The 14,449-nt window shown below is 38.5% G+C and overlaps 1 protein-coding gene across 1 annotated transcript in view; it reads left to right on the top strand.

Annotated features, from left to right (window-relative positions):
* LOC141144827 (cadherin-9-like) overlaps positions 1-14,449 on the top strand; it is a 695,333-nt gene that overhangs the window by 454,173 nt on the left and 226,711 nt on the right. The gene's annotated exons all lie outside the window — the stretch shown is intronic.

Raw genomic sequence — 14,449 nt, 5'->3', positions numbered from 1 at the left:
CCGGCAACCAAAGTGAGTACAACGCTAAGTGAAAATATCCAAATTGGGCCCAATTAGCCATTTCCCTCCCCGGTGTCATGTGACTCTTTTTTGTTACAAGGTCTCAGGTGTGAATGGGGAGCAGGTGCATTAAATTTGGTGTTATCGCTCTCCCTTTCTCATACTGGTCACTGGATGTTTAACATGGCACCTCATTGCAAAGAACTCTCTGAGGATCTGAAAAAAAGAATTGTTGCTCTACATAAAGATGGCCTAGGCTATAAAAAGATTGCCAAGACCCTGAAACTGAGCTGCAGCATGGTGGCCAAGACCATACAGAGGTTTAACAGGAAAGGTTTCTCTCAGAACAGGCCTCGCCATGGTCGACCAAAGAAGTTGAGTGCATGTGCTCAGCAGCATATCCAGAGGTTGTCTTTAGGAAATAGACGTATGAGTGCTGCCAGCATTGCTGCAGAGGTTGAAGGGGTGGGGGGTCAGCCTGTCAGTGCTCAGACCATACGCCTGCATCAAATTAGTCTGCATGGCTGTCATCCCAGAAGGAAACCTCTTATAAAGATGATGCATGAGAAAGCCCACAAACAGTTTGCTGAAAACAAGCTGACTAAGGACATGGATTACTGGCACCATGTCCTGTGGTCTGATGAGACCAAGATAAACTTATTTGGTTCAGATGGTGTCAAGCGTGTGTGGCATCAACCAGATGAGGAGTACAAAGACAAGTGTGTCTTGCCCACAGTCAAGCATGGTGGTGGGAGTGTCATGGTCTGGGGCTGCATGAGTGTTGCATGAGTGTTGCCAGCACTGGGGAGCTACAGTTCATTGAGGGAACCATGAATGCCAACATGTACTGCAACATACTGAAGCAAAGCATAAACCCCTCACATTGGAGACTGGGCCGCAGAACAGTATTCCAACATAACAACCCCAAACACACCTCCAAGATGACCACTGCCTTGCTAAAGAAGATGAGGGTAAAGGTGATGGACTGGCGAATCATGTGGCCAGACCTAAACCCTATTGAGCATCTGTGGGGCATCCTCAAGTGGAAGGTGGAGGAGCGCAAGGTGTCTAACATCCACCAGCTCTGTTATGTCATCGTGGAGGAGTGGATGAGGACTCCAGTGGCAACCTGTGAAGCTCTGGTGAACTCCATGCCCAAGAGGGTTAAGGCAGTGCTGAAAAATAATGGTGGCCACACAAAATATTGACACTTTGGGCCCATTTTGGACATTTTCACTTAGGGGTGTACTCACTTTGTTGCCAGCGGTTTAGATATTAATGGCTGTGTGTTGAGTTATTTTGAGGGGACAGCAAATTTGCACTGTTATACAAGCTGTACACTCACTACTTTACATTGTAGAAAAGTGTAATTTCTTCAGTGTTGTCACATAAAAAGATATAATAAAATATTTATAAAAATGTGAGGGATGTACTCACTTTTGTGAGATACTGTATATTCTTCTCCTCTTGCCTGACACAAATTTTACTTTCAGTCTATGGGTACACAAACATTTCTCATTTGAAGGAATGCTAGCTTTCAATGGGACTTATGCAACGCAACTGTGAGTCAAGTTTTTTGCTCCGCACTTGCAATGTGATTCCATTGACTGTATTGACTGTACCACAGCACAATAATAGTGTATAATTGTATAGCACAGTATATTATAATATAGCACTGTAAAATTGTATAGTATTGTAAGGATTTGCAAGGAACCACTAATAGCATAGGGACTGTAAGAGGTGCATATATTACCAGGCGATGCTGCCTGTCAACTCAACATGCCAGGTTATTTTTGCCTTGCCTACAATGCACAGCATTGCAGCCACACTATGTGAACAGCCTCTTGAGCTGTATAGGTGGAGGTACATATATGGCGCTTCCTTATGAATGGAACCTCTAGATATACTGGTTCTCTGGGCTACCATCCAAGGGGACTCAGAACAAATGGAAAATGCACAGTGGTACTTGAGCAGCACTCAAAGAAGTAGAAGCAAACTCTGGAGAAATATACTGTATTTATCGGCGTATAACACGCACATTCATTTTAAGAGGGAAGTTTCAGGAAAAAAACATAAATTTTAAATATGGAACTTTGAAACAAAATAAGGGTCAGTGCCCATCTGCAGCCTCATTATTTCCATCCATGCAGCCTTATCAATGCCCATCTGCAGCCTGATCAATGCCCATCTGCAGACTCACCATTGCCATCAATGCAGCAGCCTCACCATTGCCATCAATGCAGCAGCCTGACCATTGCCATCAGTGCAGCCTGATCGATGCCCATCTGCAGCCTAGAGGGGACAGGGAAGGGGCGGGACAAGCGCCGACAGATTACATGAAGTGAGAATCTGCTATGAAAGACAGAACAGTGGTCCAATGGTGGCCCAGGAGACGGGACTTCCTATTACAGAGGGTGCCATGTAAACAGGAGATTCTCACTGTATGTAATCTGATGGCGCTCCCTGTCCCCTGTCCCCTCCGAGGCAGCTAAAATTGAAGTATCGGTGTATAACACGCACACACTATTTGCACCCGATTTTCAGGGTGAAAAAGTGCATGTTATACGCCACTAAATACAGTAAACAGAAGGAGAGGAGCTTTTCTCACCAACATTTCTTAACCACTTCCCGCCCGGTCAATAGCATGTTGACATCCGGGAAGTGGTTCTGTTATCCTGACTGGGTGTTATATGACATCCAGCAGGATAACATGCCGGTGTGCATCCGTGAGGGTGCGCAGGGCGGTGATCGCAAGTGCGGCATGTCAGTCTGACATGCCACATCTCCGATCGTGATAAGAAGCCTCTGTCAGAGGCTTCTTACCACATGATCAGCTGTGACCAATCACAGCTGATCATCGCATGAACCAGGAAGTGCCAGCTCTCCCTGTCAGAGGGGGGGTCTGTGCTGATAATCAGCACATTGATTATAAGCACAGCCCCATCAGATGTGGAAAAAAGGTACCCAGTCAGTGCCCCCTCAGGATTGCCTATCAGTGCCCAATTAAGTGCCCAAAAAAGTGCCAGTCAGTGCCAATTAGTGCCCACCACAGTGCCAGTCAGTGCCCATCCCATTGCCAATCAGTGCCTTACAGTAACACCTGTCAAAACCTCATTAGTACCTCATCATTAGTGCTGAGCATCAGTGCCACCTGCCAGTGCCACCTGTCAGTGCCAATCAGTACCGCCTATCAGTGCCAATCAGTGCCGCCTGTCAGTGCCCATAACAGCTGCCTATCAGTGCCCATCAGTGCTGCATATCAGTGCCACCTATAGGTGCCCATCAGTGCTGCATATCAGTGCCACCTATCAATGCCCATCAATTCTACATATCAGTGCCTCCTCATCGGTGCCCATCAGTGCCACCTTATCAGTGCCAACTCATCAGTGCCCATCAGTGTTGCCTCATCAGTGCCCATCAGTGCCGCCTCATCTGTGCCCATTAGTGCCACCTCATCTGTGCCCGTCAGTGAAGGAGAAAACAAAATTTTATAACCAAAACAAAGAAAAACTTTTTTTTTCAAAAATGTTGGTCTTTTTTAGATTGTTTAGCAAAAAATAAAAACCCCAATGGTGATCAAATACCACAAAAAGAAAGCTCTATTTATGTGAAGAAAATGATAAAAATTTAGTTTGGGTACAGTGTTGCATGACCGCGCAATTGTCATTCAAAGTGCGACAGCGCTGAAAGCTGAAAATTGTCCTGGGCAGGAAGGGGCGAAAGAGCCTGGTATTGAAGTGGTTAAACAAATGCGGTTAAAAACACTCACAGAAAAGTAGTGTAGAACACTACTTTTCTGTGAGTATTTTTAACCGCATTTGTTTAATAAATGCTGGTATTACTGCACCTAGAAGTGCCTCTTTCTATTTATCTTCAGTTGTATAGTAGGCTTTAGGTGGGAGGTTGAAAAAAAAAAAAAACGAGGGGCAGGAGGCGGAGCCTAGCGGAGCAGACATGCATTGTTAGAGCTCTACACCGCTGAGGAGAGAAGAGAAGGACAAAGCGGAGCCTGCAGGCTCAAAAGGTATCCATTTGAACCTTTTTGCCCCAGGGAACAAACTGTGAAAGTTTGGGAAGGAAATATGGTACTGGGAGGAAACCGTGGCAGAAATAAAAATCACCTCACAAAGAGCTCACAGGCACTCACTGCAGCTGAAGCAGCTCCAGTCACCTCACAAGATACAGCATCAGGGCGCTCTCACAGACAGAAAATGTCACAGCAAGACTCTCCATTTGAGTCAGATACAGAACAAATCCTCTCACAAACTTCTCCACAAGCCTCCTCAGTATCCCCAGTAATATTATTACAATTTGAAAAGATGCTTCATAAGGCTTTAAAACAAACCTCAGACCAAATAACAAACAGCCTAACCAAAGAAATAAGAGAGCTGGGAAACCGCACCGCAGCCATAGAAATAAAAATGGATGAAATTGAAATTACAACCCAAGAAAATATAACAGAATTGGAACTATTAAAAAAAGAGAATTTAATACTTCAAACTAAGCTCGAAGATTACGAAAATAGAGCCAGACGTTCAAACTTGCGCATAAGGGGAATACCTGAAACTGTGACAGACCTGCAATCTACTATTACTGCTCTATTACAAGAACTAAAGCCAGATATCCCTATTGAACGTTTAGAACTGGACAGAGTACACAGAGCCCTCACAGCCAAAAAGAAAGATGGACCCCCACGTGATATAATCACAAAATTTCATTATTACAGAACGAAAGAACAAATACTAATTGCTGCAAGAGAAAAAAAGGAACTTAATTTTCAAGGACACAATTATCAAATTTTTGCTGACCTATCCCAACTTACTATTACTAAAAGACGATCCATGAAACCCCAACTAATGGAACTGCAACGCTACAACATTATGTATCAATGGGGCTTCCCCTTTTCAGTCAGATTTAACTACCAAGGTACAATTTACAGAAGCAGATCAGCAGATGAACTACAACAAACCCTTTTAAAATTAAATCTGACAGAACCCACAAGCAGCAACACTCCCACACGCAGAAGAATGGCATCATCTTCACCTTCAGGCAGCACCCAGAAAATTTCAGAACAAAATGGGAATCATCATTCTCACAAAAGAGGCCGTTATGCCACATCATCCATGGACCAAGAAGATTCAATGGACTGACATCCTAATTCCTGATATCTCTCCATTTATTATACTAAGAGATGGTTCTCTATAAAAAACCTATATTTATAACTGAATGTAACTGCATTCTGATAGTCACACACTGTGTGGGATCATGTTACATTCCAGTTATATTTCTTATTACTTCTGATTCATATAGCCTTAGAATATATAAGTGAAATAAGGAAATTCTTGTTCAGTTATATATTATCAGGTAATAACAATAGATTTATTACTTTTTAGGACAAATATGTTCAATAATCCAGAAGTAATGGAAGCTTTTTCTTTCTTTTCTTAAAACAAATATATTATTACCTAACTAGTTCCTAGAATTATGTTTTTGTTTATTCTAATCTGAAGCAATACAACCTCAATTTTATGAGTTAACATATCTAAACAGTTACATATGAATAAAATATGTAATTGTTTACTCTAAAAGGGTTAAAATCCCAAAATAATTCAAACTATCTTCATCAATACCAAAGTTATTAACAGTACCTTTCTAACTGAATTATTTAGCCTAGGGCAAGACTAACCATATACAACCACCCTGGAATAAATAATTTCAACAAAAACTATATTCTGCACTCCAATTAATGAAACATCATTTTGATGTCTTTTGACATAGCACTTCTCTCCTGTAAGCGGAAGATCCGTGTACCCCCATTAGCCCTCCTCATTCTCCCAACCATATTATGTGGGAGTGTGATGAAGGCACTTATTCCCCTGAGAGAGATATTTATTCTCTTTCACGGGTAAATTGTGATTACTTGCAAAAAATAATTTATACAATGTATCATCTAATTTCATATCTTTTTTGTTTACTCTTTACTCCAGAATTCACTGGTTTCTTTTCTATCTATTCATCTCTTCAGTCCACACAGGTTGATCTGCGCAGTCAGCTCTGCATAACAAAAAGTAAGTCAAAACTATTTGATCTATTGCCATGGCACCACTGAATATACTTTCCCTGAATGTTCAGGGAATAAATGTCCCTCAAAAAAGGACCAAAGCCTTCCGTACTTTCCATAACAAGAAGGCTCACATAGTATGCCTCCAAGAAACACACTTCACCAAAGATTCTACTCCAAAATATATTTCTCCTTTTTATCAACAAATTTACACGGCTTCTGCCTGTACCAAGCAAAGGGGAACTCTAATTGCATTTCACCGATCCACACCATTCACCTTATCATCAGAAATTAAAGACCCAGAAGGTAGATACCTGATACTCATGGGTTATATAATGGATACAGCAATCACGGTGATTTCCTACTACGCTCCTAACAAACAACCTACACCATTCCTCTCACATATATTACAAGTGATTAATACACACAAAATAGGAACAGTGATAATGTGTGGGGATTCGAACCAGGTCCTCCTCCCATTTCTAGATAAATCACCTTTTACACCATCCAAAATAACCTCTAGATTACCTTTTTCTCAACTTCTTTCCAAATACAATCTGGTAGATTCATGGAGAGAAAGTAACCCAATGAAAAAGAAATTCACTTATTTCTCGCACCCTCATCAAACCTTCACCAGAATAGATCATATTTTTCTAACAATAGGAATGATACCAGAAATTATTGCATCAGATATAATTCCGATTCCGTGGTCTGACCATAATGCAGTATACACTACTATAGCCTCAGCCATACCAAAAGCGCATGACCCAACGTGGTACTTACCGGACATAATGCTCAAACACCCACTACATCAGATGGCCATTGAACAATCTTTAAAGGAATACATATCAACTAATAATACAACAGACATCTCCCCAATAACACTGTGGGAAGCTCATAAGCCTGTCTTGCATGGTACAATACAAAGACAAATGGCACTATTTAAACGGGAACGCAAAAATCTAGCAAAAAAACTAGAACTCAATTTTAATGCAGCCTACATATCATTTCAAGATAATCCATCTCAGAGTACAAAATCTCATCTGGAAAAATCTAGATTGGAATACGGTCTATTTCTCACTGAGTCAGTTGATAAATCCCTCAAACGCTCCAAACACAATTTCTACATGAATACAAACAAACCAGGTACATATTTGGCTCGGGCATTAAATTCAACTAACAAATCTTTCAAACCAATACGTTTGAAATTATCAAAAAATGTTTACACTTGTAATCCAGTTAAAATAGTCCATAAATTTCACTCACATCTCGCAACTTTATACAAGACAAACAATGAATTTAATCCTACAGAGGCTGAATCCTTCTTCTCAAAAATAACCTTACCTGAGTTATCTCAGAATCAAAAAAGCAGTTTGGATGAGCCTATAACTATAGATGAAGTTGCTAACGCCATAAAAGACCTAAAACATAACAAAAGACCAGGCCCAGACGGCTACTCGGCTTTATACTATAAAACATTCTCAGAAATACTCTCTCCCATTCTCACTGAAACTTTTAACAAACTTCTAGATGGACATTCTTTTCGGCAAGAAACACTAATGGCAATTGTTTGTATGATCCCAAAACCCCTTTCTGATGATACTTCCTGTGTGAATTATCGGCCTATCTCTCTGTTAAACCTCGATATTAAATTATTAGCAAAAATAATAGCAAAATGCCTCAATAGCATTATAGGAAAATTAATACATAGAGATCAAGTAGGCTTCATGCCAAATAGACAGGCAGGCGATAATATACGCAGGGCAGTGTTATTGGCACATATTGCTAAAAAACGGAAAATCCCTTTATGTTTTCTATCTCTCGATATTAAGAGGGCATTTGACACAGTATCCTGGCAATATATGCAATATTCATTACAAAAATGGGGTTTTGGACCCCACTTTTTAACATGGATCAAAGCATTATATAATAAACCCAAAGCCTATATAAAATATGCTGGATACAAATCTGAAGCCTTTAATATCGAAAGAGGTACCCGACAGGGTTGCCCATTATCTCCCTTATTATTTGCCCTTATACTCGAACCCATGGCCCAATACATCAGAACAAACCAAACTATAACTGGCATTGAAGTAGGAGGTATTACACACAAATTATGTATATTTGCAGACGATATATTACTTTTTCTATCATCACCACAGGTCTCTGGTCCTAACTTAATACCAGCTCTTGATGGATTTGCAGCCCTATCCGGCCTTATGATTAATCTTAAGAAATGCCTAGTGCTTAATATTTCACTCACAAACATGGAATTGATCCCGGCTAGGGCTGCACTCCCATTCACATGGGCAGAAAAATCAATCCCATATCTTGGAATTTATTTAACAGCATCTCATTCTGACTTATTCTCAACCAATTATCCTCCTGTATTAAGACAGATCACAAATCTAATAAAACAATGGTCGCAACTTCCTTTATCCTGGATGGGGAAGATTAATGCAATCAAAATGACTATTCTACCCAAATTGCTTTATCTATTCAGAGTCCTCCCTATTCCAATTCCTTCCTATTTTTTGAGAATAGTACAAAAAAGAGCAACTTCGTTTATATGGGGCTCTTCTAAACCACGTATACCTATACACACACTACATCTTCCCAAAAATAAAGGAGGCCTGGGATACCCTAATTTTACTAACTACTACAGAGCAGCACATTTGGCCAGTCTGTCCAAATACCATGCAAAACAGGAAATCCCATTATGGGTATTTATAGAGGCTTCAGAAAACGACCCTCTATTAATATCAAATTTATTATGGCTTGATCCTAAAGACCGCTTTAAAATTCATAATCCCATAACTAAACACTTCTTATCTCTCTGGGATAAACTAAAAACCAAATATCAGTTACAATCTCCACACAATCCTCTCCTTTCTTTTATCAGAAATCCGGCCTTTTATCCGGCATGGATCTACCCAAATTCTTTTAAAGTTTGGACAACATCAGGCATTCAGACACTAAATGACTTCATAGCATCTAAATCATTCCTTTCATTCCCATCGCTTAGAGAAAAATATGATCTACCAAACTCTGAGATATTTAGATATCTCCAAATCAAAAATTTCTATACACCATTCCTAAAGGGGGATACACCATTATCCCAATTATCCATTTTTGAATCAATCTGTACAAAAGATCCATTTGCTAAAGGTACAATTTCATCACTTTATAATCAATTATATGGAGTAGCAAATCTTAATAGACCCTCTTACGTTCAGAGGTGGGAGGAGGACCTGGGACGAACTTTAGAAGACACGGACTGGTCTAACATATGGCTCACATCTAAGTCATCTTCACCCAACATCTTAGCACTGGAGACAAATTATAAAGTCCTAACTCGCTGGTACCTTGTACCCGCTAGAGTGGCAAAATATTCACCTAATACCTCAGCTCTTTGTTTTCGAGGATGCCCAGAAATAGGCACATATTTACACATATGGTGGACGTGCCCAGTAATCCAAACCTTCTGGAAGGAAGTCTTCGTGATTGCATCTAAAATATTTAAAAAAATAATACAACCAGATCCATATTTAACTTTACTTAATCTAAAACCGGAATGGTTAACACTCTCTCAATTCAAACTTATGATCCAACTAATAACGGCTGCAAAACAAACAGTGGCCAAGGCATGGAAATCTCCTACATTGGTACTAGCAGAAACAATTCACAGAATGAATAATACAATGTCCCATGCTAAGATGGTAGCCATCGATCAAAATCAAATTCCAAAATTTGAAAAACTTTGGCATCCTTGGATAAAGCAACAGTTCCTGTCAAACTTCAATGACTCTGTCCTGTTGCCATGGTAACAGATTAAATGACTTACAGAGACACCCATTCTAAGGCTTCAAAGAGAACTAAAAAGAATAATAAACTGACGAGCGGGACAACCTTGTGGACCATACCTCTACCTTTCAACCCTTTTTCTTCTTTCTCTTTCCTTTTCTCCACCTTACGATTAAAGCTTATTATCAGAATTTATTTGACCTATATACACTCTACTTGTAAACAATATGTATAGTAGGTATAAATCATTTAAATACCTACAAAAGTAACTAAGGAAATGATATATATCTTTAATTTAGGTTTACGTGAACCCAATGTTTAACATTTGAAATTTCATGATATTTACCTATATAAACCCTACTGTAAAACAATGAGCTTACTTTATAGATCCTTGTAAACTTACTTTATGTATCTTTATAACATTGTATACTCAATAAACTTCTTTTGACAAGGAAAAAAAAAAAACACACGTCTCAGCTGCCAATTTAAAGAGGCCTAAATCATGCTTATCATCTGGTTATTGCAAAACACAAGCATCAATCATTTAGCAAAATAAATCCCACCTTGCCACATGTTCATTTTATGCTATTCCTTATCTCACTTCTCTTTTTTTCTTTATCCTTCGTTCTTTTTTAAACTATCCTTTTTTACTATTTGCATTTCTTATTAAAAGTACATGTAAACCCTAACTGAACCATATAGTTGCAAAAAGCACTATGTATTATAAACAATTGCCATTGTTTCTAACACACATACTTTTTTTTTTTCCTTGTCAAAAGAAGTTTATTGAGTATACAATGTTATAAAGATACATAAAGTAAGTTTACAAGGATCTATAAAGTAATCTCATTGTTTTACAGTAGGGTTTATATAGGTAAATATCATGAAATTTCAAATATTAAACATTGGGTTCATGTAAACCTAAATTAAAGATATATATCATTTCCTTAGTTACTTTTGTAGGTATTTAAATGATTTATACCTACTATACATATTATTTACAACACATACTTTTTTTTATTCTATTTCTTTTTTATTTATTTCTTGCATTCCACCACAGAGCTGATCTACTGTAGATTCTTTGCATTCACTTTCTACCTATATACTATAGGCTATACAGTATTATATATATATATATATATATATATATATATACACACAATATATATATATATATATATATATATATATATATATATATATATATATATATATATATATATATATATATTGCTTTGGAAAACGAGAGTTCTAGTATATAATTGTAGTGCACTTTTTAATGTAAGTAGGTTTCCTAAAGTACAATTCCAGATATAATTTTAATTTTAATAGCTCATTTGGGCCAAGATAGCCCAAACAAACTATTTCCACTACAGAGTGGTGTGACTGCTGCGTGTGCTGTATTTGATTTTAGAAGAATTAGCTATATACAGTAAATGGCTCTGTGTTCCTACAGCAGTACGGGCGACTGCCCAAGAGTCAGATTAAGTGCTCATCTGACATTCAGGAGAAGACTTTTATTTTTATCAATCTACACAAAGCTTCCTCTGATTGGTTGGGGTAGATACATTGTGATTTCCACCTTGGTCAATTAGAGGAAGCATGATATTAATTCATAAAAATGCAGGCTTCTCCTGAATGGCAGAGAAGTACTCAACTCTCTTTATTTCAGACAACAGATGGGAAGTCACTCACACAGCTACCACTAACAGAACACAACATCACTTACTATCCTGTGGGGTTTATTTACTAAAGGGAAAACCACTTTGCACTACAAATGATCTGAGGGGGACATGCAAGGAAAATAAAAAACAGCATTTTTGCTTATACACAATTGGATAATAAAATCAGCAGAACTTCCCCTCATTTCAGATCTACCCCTCAGATCTACAGCCACTGCACTTCCCAGTGCACTTGCAAGTAGTAGAAAGTAGATCTGCCTTTAGTAAATCAACCCCAGTATGTAGAGTAGCTAATGCTGCTGTAATATATTACAGTACACACAGTGGCCACATCATTCAGTAATGGAAATAGTTTGTTTAGGCCAGCTTAAGCAAAATTAACTATTTAAAGTGAAATTAAATCTGGGATTTTACTTTAAGCTTTACTAAAGTCTTTTTTTGAAGGGAAGCACGAGGGATGTCTTTATATTTTATCATTTTGAGTAACCATGCTTAGAAGATTTTGAAAAGACTGTACCTCATGGTCATATCACTTAACCACTTGCTTACTGGGCATTTAAACCCACTCCTATCCATACCAATTTTCAGCTTTCAGCACTGTCGCACTTTGAATGACAATTGCGCAGTCACACAACACTGTACCCAAATGGAATTTTTATCATTTTTTTCCCACAAATAGAGCTTTCTTTTGGTGGTATTTGATCACCTTTGCGGTTTTTATTTTTTGTTAAAAAAATGTAAAAAGACCACATTTTTAAATATTTTTTTTTTATATACATTTTGTTATAAAATTTTAAAAAAGGTAATTTTTCTCCTTCATTGATGTACGCTGATGAGGCGGCACTGATGGGCACCGATAGGTGGCAGTGATGGGCACTGATTGGTGGCAGTGATGGGCACTGATAGGCAGCACTGCTAGGTGGCACTGATTGGCACCACTGGTGGGCATTGATAGGTGGCACTTGTGGGCATTGTTAGGTTTCACTTGTGGGCATTGATATCTGGAACTCATGGGCATTGATAGGTGGCACTGGTGGGCATTGTGGGCACTGTCAGGTGGCAATGGCAGGTGGCACTGGCAAGGGGTACTGGTGGCACATATGAGGCAGAATTGCCTCTTCGGGACCGATGTCCTTTGCAGATAAGCCGGTGATCGGCTTTTTTTTCTCCTCAAGCTGTCAGTGCGAGGAGAAAAAAAAAACGATCACAGAGCTTTTGTTTTGATCATGTGATCATCTGTCATTGGCTGACAGCTGATCACATGGTAAGGGGCCAGGACCGGCCCCTTACTTGGATCGGTGATCACCCGAGTCTCAGTGACTCGTGATCACAGCACGCTCCACAGGGTGCACGCAGGGAATTCAGGTCCGCGCTGTGGCTGTAATTCGGCAATAGCGCAGATGTCAAGCGGTTAACCTATATTTGGGTGATGCTTTAATTGATGTTACACACACTGTATGGTCCAACACAGACTGTGAGATACTGTCCATTGGGAGGGTATATTTGGAACGGAACATTTTATACTCTCTACAGAAAATTAATATAAGAGGAATTTTCTTCTGGGACTTTGATGGACAGAAACAAATTCATTATGATGTAAAGAATATGTGAAAGGGATTGTCACTAAAGATGTGGGAAACGTAGTTATATGTTTGAGCTTATCTGCTATTACACTGAAAGGATTCATATAGTTTATTAATATCTCAAATACAACATTGAAGATATGAGAAATATACTGTATATTGTACTTCTGATCACTGTTGTTTTATGCACATAGAATTACCATTGTTTCATTATTTCACATTATTATTGTTGCTGGATAAATCATATGGTATATGATAAAAAAATCTAAATATAGATATTAGAGAGGATAGTGCCTCATTATTTGGGTTTTATATTCTTTGCATGACAAGTATAAGCTTTACTTATAGGACTAGGGATAGGAGTAGGGAAAAATGTATATTTTATATAAAATTTCAGTGATTAGGTTTGCATTTTCTTTAATTGTTTAGTTATATAATTAAAGCATCTTTGAATCCACTTTCATCTACTTAAACTCTTTCTCCCATTCTCATTCAGTGACAAGAAAGATACATTTATGTGGCACACTGTTTCTCTACTAACTCCCTGCTTGATTGTCTTGAAATTGACTCTTCTCCACTGAAACGGTTCTTATTAAATGAAAGGAAATCTTTTTTTCTTTTTTCAACTTTTGATACTCTTGGACTCTCTTTACTACGGCAGTCTCCCTTCTCTCTAGGGGTCAAAGGGCTTGGCATTTTAAGGACTTTCTGTATGTGTGTGGGAGATCGTATTAGCCTATGATAGTATTTTCTTGAGAAAACTGGAAATTCTGTTAAGGGAATACTCCAGAGCTGGGGAATAGGATACACTTTATTTTATTTTTGTGGGGATATGGTAGCAGCAGAATTGGATGAGAAATAATTGTTGATTTCCCTTTGAAAGAAAAATACTGTATTATTTCTAATGCTTTACAAACAGACACATTTTTTTTCTTTTTTGCAGCAACACAATCGCAGTGGCAATGGCTGGCTAAGGACCCTTTCAAAACCAGTGCACTGTGCTGGTGCATGCAGGATTTTTGGTCTGTTGTGGTAGGCAGCCCATTCAAATAATTAAGCTGACTTAATGCAATCAACATTACCAGGCAATGTAATGTTTGTTCATTTACAAGCATTTAGTGCATTGCAACATAAGGTGAATAGACCCTAGGACAGAAACAGCTGCAAGTGGTGGTGGTTATGAAAAATAGAGCCTATCACCTAAGATTATGTGATTTTATTTCCTGCAAACACGGGTTTCAGGATAGAGAATAATTTGATTACCCCATCAACAAAGTAAAAAAATTAGTTTGGGCCAAACTTTGGCTGTTCGGATGTTC

Source organism: Aquarana catesbeiana, linkage group LG05, assembly GCF_042186555.1.
Source record: "Aquarana catesbeiana isolate 2022-GZ linkage group LG05, ASM4218655v1, whole genome shotgun sequence".
NCBI lineage: Eukaryota > Metazoa > Chordata > Amphibia > Anura > Ranidae > Aquarana > Aquarana catesbeiana.
Note: the sequence above shows the minus strand (reverse complement) of the source record. Positions and strands in the feature narration are given on the sequence as shown.